The 7227-nt window shown below is 41.4% G+C and overlaps 1 long non-coding RNA gene across 1 annotated transcript; it reads right to left on the bottom strand.

Annotated features, from left to right (window-relative positions):
• Positions 1-207: 207 nt before the first annotated feature.
• LOC136432278 (uncharacterized) lies at positions 208-6459 on the bottom strand. Its single transcript, XR_010755490.1, has 2 exons — positions 2681-6459; positions 208-2069 (listed from the first exon to the last, which is right to left on the bottom strand). It is a non-coding gene; the product is annotated as an uncharacterized lncRNA (long non-coding RNA).
• Positions 6460-7227: the final 768 nt, after the last annotated feature.

Raw genomic sequence — 7227 nt, 5'->3', positions numbered from 1 at the left:
CTGAGTTAGTCCTAAATATCATTTCACTATGAAGTCGATGTTACTATGGCATACAAACTCTGGTTCTCCAATGAATAGCGAATAGTGTTGATGATACAATTAAGAATGTAAGTCAAACGTACCACGCAGAAATTTACGATGTTTTGTACATGTCAGTTTCGCTTAGTGTTTTGTGACGACCAACACAAAAAAGGCTAGTTTCATTTATCATCAAAGGTTTATTCATCTTGTCTACCTACAACATCGTTCTCTGCCTTAGACAAATTGATAACCCCATCTACAAATATACATTAGTTTTATGATATCTCAACATGTATATATTAGGATATGAACTACGGGCCTTATAACGGCTGGGATATTTGGTGAATAAACAAAACAAACGACACTTTATTTATACAGATATTTCTGTGATTTACCTAAATCAATCTATCTTATGTGAAAACTGACAAATAGCATTAACATTGTTATTTTTCTCTCTAACTGATAGAGACGGTATGTACACACTTCTATATGATACATTTCTCTAATAAGAGTTTTCAAAAATGCATCTACTTAGATCTGATAATTTGCTAGTAAATCCAATGCCTAGGTATCGTATCTTAGAATTGAACTTCTCAAATCACGATTGTATTTTCTTTCTTTCTGGATACTGATTAGAAGACTAATTCCCTACAAACTATGAAAACGAAACTCGGTACACATATTTGTCATTTGATGCTTGTACCTAATACGTATGTAAAGTTTCGATTTTTTCAGTTTACGGGACATTTGTCTACAAAACATCATATCACAGCGCGTATTCAGGACTCTGATGACTGGTTCCGTCCACTATCACACCTCATTCCACTCTAGCAGCTAGCTGTAAAGAAAGAGTTCATAACTGAAAATATACATTTGCGTACATTTTCAACCTACTACAATAACCGAAATTTTTTAAGTGAAAAGTTAGGATGCTTTTGCTAGTAGTATATTCCGGTTGGTTTTAAATACCAGTATTGGGCCACACTGATTTGATTATATGGATGACATCCGCGCGCGCATTCAATTTCCGTCCGTTTCAAAGACAAACTGTCTGTGACCATACTGTAAATCGTGCAATTAAGTTGCGCAATGAGCAGATGTATACGGTAGATTGAAAAAAGTCGGAAAACGGTTACTAATGAGCTAATGTTCAAAAGTCAAAGAAGAGGATGTGAAAGAACAAAAATAAAGAATTTTCGTTTGGTTTACCATGTTCTGTGTGTTAGTCATTAATTCAACCTTCCTGTCCACATAGATTTCATAATAAAGGCAACTTTTTCCCATTTTTCATCACGCTCGCGTCAGTTTTTGGGTGCCCAGAGGATATCATCCATATGTCATGATATGATAAACTTAGTTTTGCCTAACAGAAAAAACGAAAATATTTCACAAGAGTGAAAACGTTAACGGCCTCTCCAATTATAATTTTCCATTTCGCCTCGAATATATGACAGTTGTGTGCAACATTTATTACATCATCATATCTGACAATATAAGTGTGTTTTGCTGCAATGATCCCGGCTTATATGGACAAAAAGTAATGCAAAACAAACCACGCGTTTTCGAATGGCAAAATAACGTTAAAGCCCCTGTCACACTTGTGCGTATATACAAGCCCGCATGAGTTGCGCATTAACATGTTTTTAGTTTAGGGTTAAGTTTGCAGCCGAATATGTGATTTCTTAGGTTCGATAACTAGGCTGCACAATGGTGGGTAAAAGTGAAAAACAACTTCTTCCCCTCAAACTTTATTCAAACCAAAAAATGTTCATGCGCAACTCACGCACACTTGAATAGACGCACAGGTGTGACAGGGCCCTAACACAAGTTACTAGAGTATATAGTTTTGATGCATTTCTATCGTTTCTGCCTTTTAGAAGCTCTCAAATGGTATTTTGGTATACAATATTTAAAGCGTACATGTTTACAAGCAAGCAACAGATATGTAGAAACACAAAACATGCCAGACTTGTGTTCATTCCAGAAGCCAGACTCGCTGAAGTGAATCAAATTCCTTTCGATCCGCCTCTGTTTGACGTCGACTTGCGCTGCGATACACAGTTTTGTGTCACATAAAATCTCAAATGTATGACTGTTTTCTTGCATCATGATTTGCACAAGAAGATATTGCGAAAACGTAACTAGTTAAGCTGCGGAATTTTGAAAAAGTACTCCAATTTTCGAAAACGCTGCAATTTTCTTAAAACTTCTGAAAAAACGTCTCTGTGCATAACGTTAGTAGGTAAAATGCAAAAGAAAAATTTACAAATGTCATCGCCATGAAAATTTCTGTGATCAAGCTCTTTTGCAAGAACCAAATTCTTGAAAGAAAAAGAAGCTAACACTGAGCAGTCTACAAGAAAAAGGGGAGGGTTTGCCAAACATACACCACACAAACTTCACTTCCTCGTGGCAGACCATCAAAGGGTCTCGCGTCCGTCCGACATTTGGCGTTGGTTCGAGAAGGAAGTTCCAAACAAATTCAGAAGAAAATTCACTTAACTCTAAAGATCTGTAGTTGTCTTTCCCAGACGCTTGTCTTGTTATCAATAGATGTTTGGGTTACTATGGCAGCTGCACTCCTCTGTTGGAATCTCACATCAATCATTTAGTGCTCGTCAAGCGTGTGTCAAGTTTTTCTTGACTTGTGGCGTCCTACCTGTTGTCTAGTCACACGGACCTGCGAAAACGACGCCACCGGACGTTCTGTGGTACTCTGCGGGTTCAATGTCTCGTATCGACCGCTCGTTGTTGAACTTGGAGCCCTGACGGGGTCGCTCTGATGTGAGAAGCCGGTGTCAGGGGCTTACTGCGCGGGGTAGGACACCAGAAAAGCACCCTCGGTCGCGGAGAGAATCGAATCGCGGAGCCAGTGTTGGGAGTCTGTGTGCCGTCACCACGGGGAGGGGCGCAGCAGACCGAGAAGGTCTTTTCTGTGAGGCTCCGTGCGGAGCACATCGACAACAGCATGAAAAGGTGCGCCAGGCCCCGCAGACCTTCTGTAAAATGACCCCCTGAGTTTTTTTGGAATATTCCCAGTAATCAGATCCACAGGGTTTCCACCGTAGGGATGCCACGGGCCAGGTGATATTTTCGAGCCAACAGTTGGCCAGAGGCTAGAATCAGGTTACTACACACTGTACAACACTGCACTTTCATTTCACAGCCTCTCTGGTCCTTCTCGTATTCCCATCTTTGTTATCGTCATTTAACGTGCCTTTTGGGCTGCACTTATGCCTGGCTATTCTTTTCCTCGTTTTGTGACTCCTTTATGATTCTGTGAAACGCGCAAATGTAGATTTTGATGAGAACACACCGTTGAGATTAGCTTATATCGGTATCTAATACCATTACAACATAACACAGAAACAAATTTACGAAGTAACAAGAGGTTTTTCGTTTTTTCTTGCTTTTCTGTAGCAATGAACCTCAGTTGTTTTTATATAGATGGTTTTCAAAGGAAAAAATGGATCTATGTACAAGAAACATCAAACGTTAAAACTCGACATATTCATGAAAGAATTTTGAAAAAAAAAAAAAAAACGTACAGGTATTGAGAAATTTCAAGATCAGAGGCCTTGTGAAAAATGAATCCCTTTGCTGATGCGTTTTCTTCGAATTACAATCACAGAGGAACACTGGTCCTATCATATCTACATTGAAATATTAACAAAATGTCTCTCTTTCAGTTGAAGGCACCATACAACATCATGTCTTGTAGTGCGAACTATGAAGCCATTCATCATTTCATCCCAATCGCGTTTGAACCACACCAAAAACACACATACACACACAACAAATTAGCTACCGCCGATTCAGAGTTTTTCCCGCGGAAATTGGGCTAATTTCTGGAGCATGGTCCCTCCCTCCTCCTCTGAGACCAGTTTAATTTGGACGTCAGCCCGTATTAGTCGTGTGGATGGGTTAAGTACGGAGTCTCTGCTAATCCTATTGGGGGTGAATACGGACCCCATAACGGTGTGTACAGACCTTTTATTCTAGTGTCAGTCGCCGGCCGCACTCCTACTAGGGCAGCGGGCTTTTGTTGGACAAAATTAAACATTGACAAAGCGGCCTGAAATCAGAAAAGAGGGAAGCTCTCCTCTGGGCCATGCGGCTTGCTCTGGGACCTCATAGAGATGGGGGCGAAACGAGCGACAGGTCCGAAGCGCTCATTAAGAAATTGTCCTTCTTTTAGCCCTTCTTCATAGATCGGAAATGATTAAGGACACGGGTTTTCCGAACAGAAATGGTGTAGGATGGATCTTGGCGCCATTACGGCTTTGAGAGAGAAACAGTCTTGTGCAAAGAAACATCCAGCTTCTTTTGAAACGCTTTTCATATGAGGGCCCAGGCGGACAATGTATGCAACAGCCCCTGGTGGTGTATAGAATTTCATGCCTTGCCTTCCTTTGTGGAGTGTTAGCTTTGTACGTGTTTGATCCCAGGGTCGCGGGACGGCTTCTGTCCATTTGCTAAACACTTGTGGCACATTCTGCTGTCAAAACAATTTGCATTTCTGTGCCTTCATCCCGCCCGCTTATTACGGTTGGGCGCGGTGCTGTGGGGGTGAAAGTGAGAGGGAGAAAGTGGTCAAATATAATATATCACACACACCATGGTTCCCAACTCCATACTGTGAGCGCGTTTAGGCCAGCTGAATTCCAGAACAACGCAAGTCGCAGCTCTCTTACACAAGGCTTTGTTTCCCCGTCACAAAAGTTTACAAAAACTTCGATTATTCGAAACTTGATAGTTTTTCGTCATGCTTATCGTTTGTAAAATGAAATAGAACTTATAAATGATAGTTTCCCCAAAAGTGTTTGCAGAACGATAAATATTCCGAGAGAGAAAAATTGTTCGATTTGTATACAAAAATATCTTATGAAGCCCAGATTTCTCAAAATGTGACATACCATAGTACCTACCTAACGACCTCCTTTATTGTTGTCTATAGCTAGTAAACCCGATAGTTTCAGAAAACAATCAGATCATAACACTCTACATTTGTAAACCTTTGTCGGGTCTGGAGAAAGCTTTAGAAAATTAGTAAATGAAAATATAGCTACAACATAATGGATCTGTGTCACAAATCATTTTGTAAGGTATCATTTTCTATGTTTGAAGTAAAACAATTGCTATTTTTAAAAAGAATTTCCCGCATCGATGTAGACGTCGCACTTTCATTTTCATTTCTGTTTCTTTTATTCATTGTGATTTCATTCGTTGTAAATGATTGTCATGTATGGCTCCCGACACATTACAGGAAATATTTTTTCAACTTTGAATTCTTATCATGCAACCGGTGAAACACCATAGCCAACACACACCTTTCAACTTCATATGAGCTTTCCAACAGTAAGGGCCTAGAAAGTCTTGGATAGCAGACATTTTATTCGGTTGATTTGCTGCGTTCTTGTTGTTGTGACTTGTGACCATTCTGAAAGACCCGGAGTTTCGAAGCAGCTTTAAAATGTATTTTAGCAGCTTTGCGAACGTAGAAGCCGTGTTGTTAGCCTGTCTTATGGTGATGACGGGACCTGAGACTATCTTGATCGATGTTTGCTGGGTCCACAACCCATTAGGAGTGAGTGCGACTCCTGTGTACACTTTGCACTAGCAAGAGAAGGCAAACACGGGGCCCATATGGAACTTGCAGAGGACCGTGTCCGTATTCTGTTCCCCCCGGCTCACTACCGTCCTGGATGTCGGGCTGTCAATCAACGGGAGGAGCGGACGTCTGGGACTACTTTACCGGACAAAAGCCACACACCTCCGCCGTAATTACCTTTCAGCCAGGGGTCCCACCCCGTAAATAGACTTGTGTTGAACTTGGCTTCCTGCTCTGCGTCCTAATTTGACCCACAGGTTGGCGCTACCGTGGCAAGCCTGGTTTACATCTCAGTCGACTGTTCTAAACCGCCTTCTAATTGCAAGAGCTTGGCAGAAGTCAAGTTTTTGGTGCAAGGGTTTACCAGAATCGGAACCGCTGTACCTACTCAAAGTTTCTGCACGCAAATTGAACCCGACGTGGTTTTAAACGAACAGGTGCAAAGAAAACAATTTTCTGAGATGTATTCTCCTCAAAATCTGTTAGTCTACAGAGACTGATACTGCCCCAAGCCACAGCTGTCTACTGCTCTATGCAAGTTCGGACTTTACATTCCAGTTTGGCAGAGCTTGTTCGAACGTTGGGGCTATATTTCCTGCGTATTGTATGTTTGACTCTCTATTCGATCAAGGCATCTTGCCTTGAATTAGAACCCTACCACTAGTACCAGGCTAGCAAGATTCACCCAAGCCCCACTCCCCAAACACCTGCAGAAAATGATCGGGAAGGACTATGTGGTCTGGCAATGCCGAGGCATGAGGTCGTATTTGGCGTTGCCAAATGGAAAAGATCTTCTCAGTCAGACTGTACTACAGGTTCAAAACACAAAGACATAGACCGATTCCCGCACGTTTTTTTAGTAATTATAAAGATTTTAAAAGAAGAAAAACAAAAAAAATGTCGCTTGCCTGCCAGCTTCAGCTTTGATAATGAAGTAGGATTATCCTAGCCTGAGTGTCATCCTTAGTTCCAGGCTCTAACAGTAACAGGATGACAGGCTAGATTATCACAGAAATCAGTGACATATTTGTAAGACATGACTTAACAAATCTGAAAGCTCTGGCCTTCAGTAATGAAAAAAAAAAAACATTTCAGGAAAAAACCTACATGTCCTTCATTTCATATACTCTCCAAGCAGAGGATGGGTTCCGGCAGGTTTTTGACGTGTTTTTAGGCGTTTTTGTCGGGCTTTCTGCTTTGTCATTATTTTTGTTGTCTCGCCAACCCAACAGTAGAAAGCCCGACAAAAACGCATAAAAACACGTCAAAAACCTACCGGAACCCATCCTCTGCTTGGATGGAGAGTACATTTTACACACATTGCAAAGCTATCATTCAAAACTACCTTTTTTGCTTGCCATTTTTGCTCCAAGATTTAGATACAAACCGCTCGCAAAGCATGTGTGTAGCCCGGAAGGTACTTTTTTTATAACTAACAGCGACCGTCCATCCACATTAACGTGTATGGCAGCTCAGCAAGTACTACAGTAGTATCCAATGATATGGCGGGGTCAGTCGGCAGCATGACAGTTTCAATAACACATGTCTGTCTGTCACAGCCTGGTGTCCGCCATTATCTCCTTCAACGCTCGGAC

The sequence above is a fragment of the Branchiostoma lanceolatum genome, chromosome 4 (genome assembly GCF_035083965.1).
Source record: "Branchiostoma lanceolatum isolate klBraLanc5 chromosome 4, klBraLanc5.hap2, whole genome shotgun sequence".
Taxonomy (NCBI): domain Eukaryota; kingdom Metazoa; phylum Chordata; class Leptocardii; order Amphioxiformes; family Branchiostomatidae; genus Branchiostoma; species Branchiostoma lanceolatum.
The sequence above is the reverse complement of the archived record's forward strand: the minus strand, read 5'-3'. Positions and strand labels throughout refer to the sequence as shown.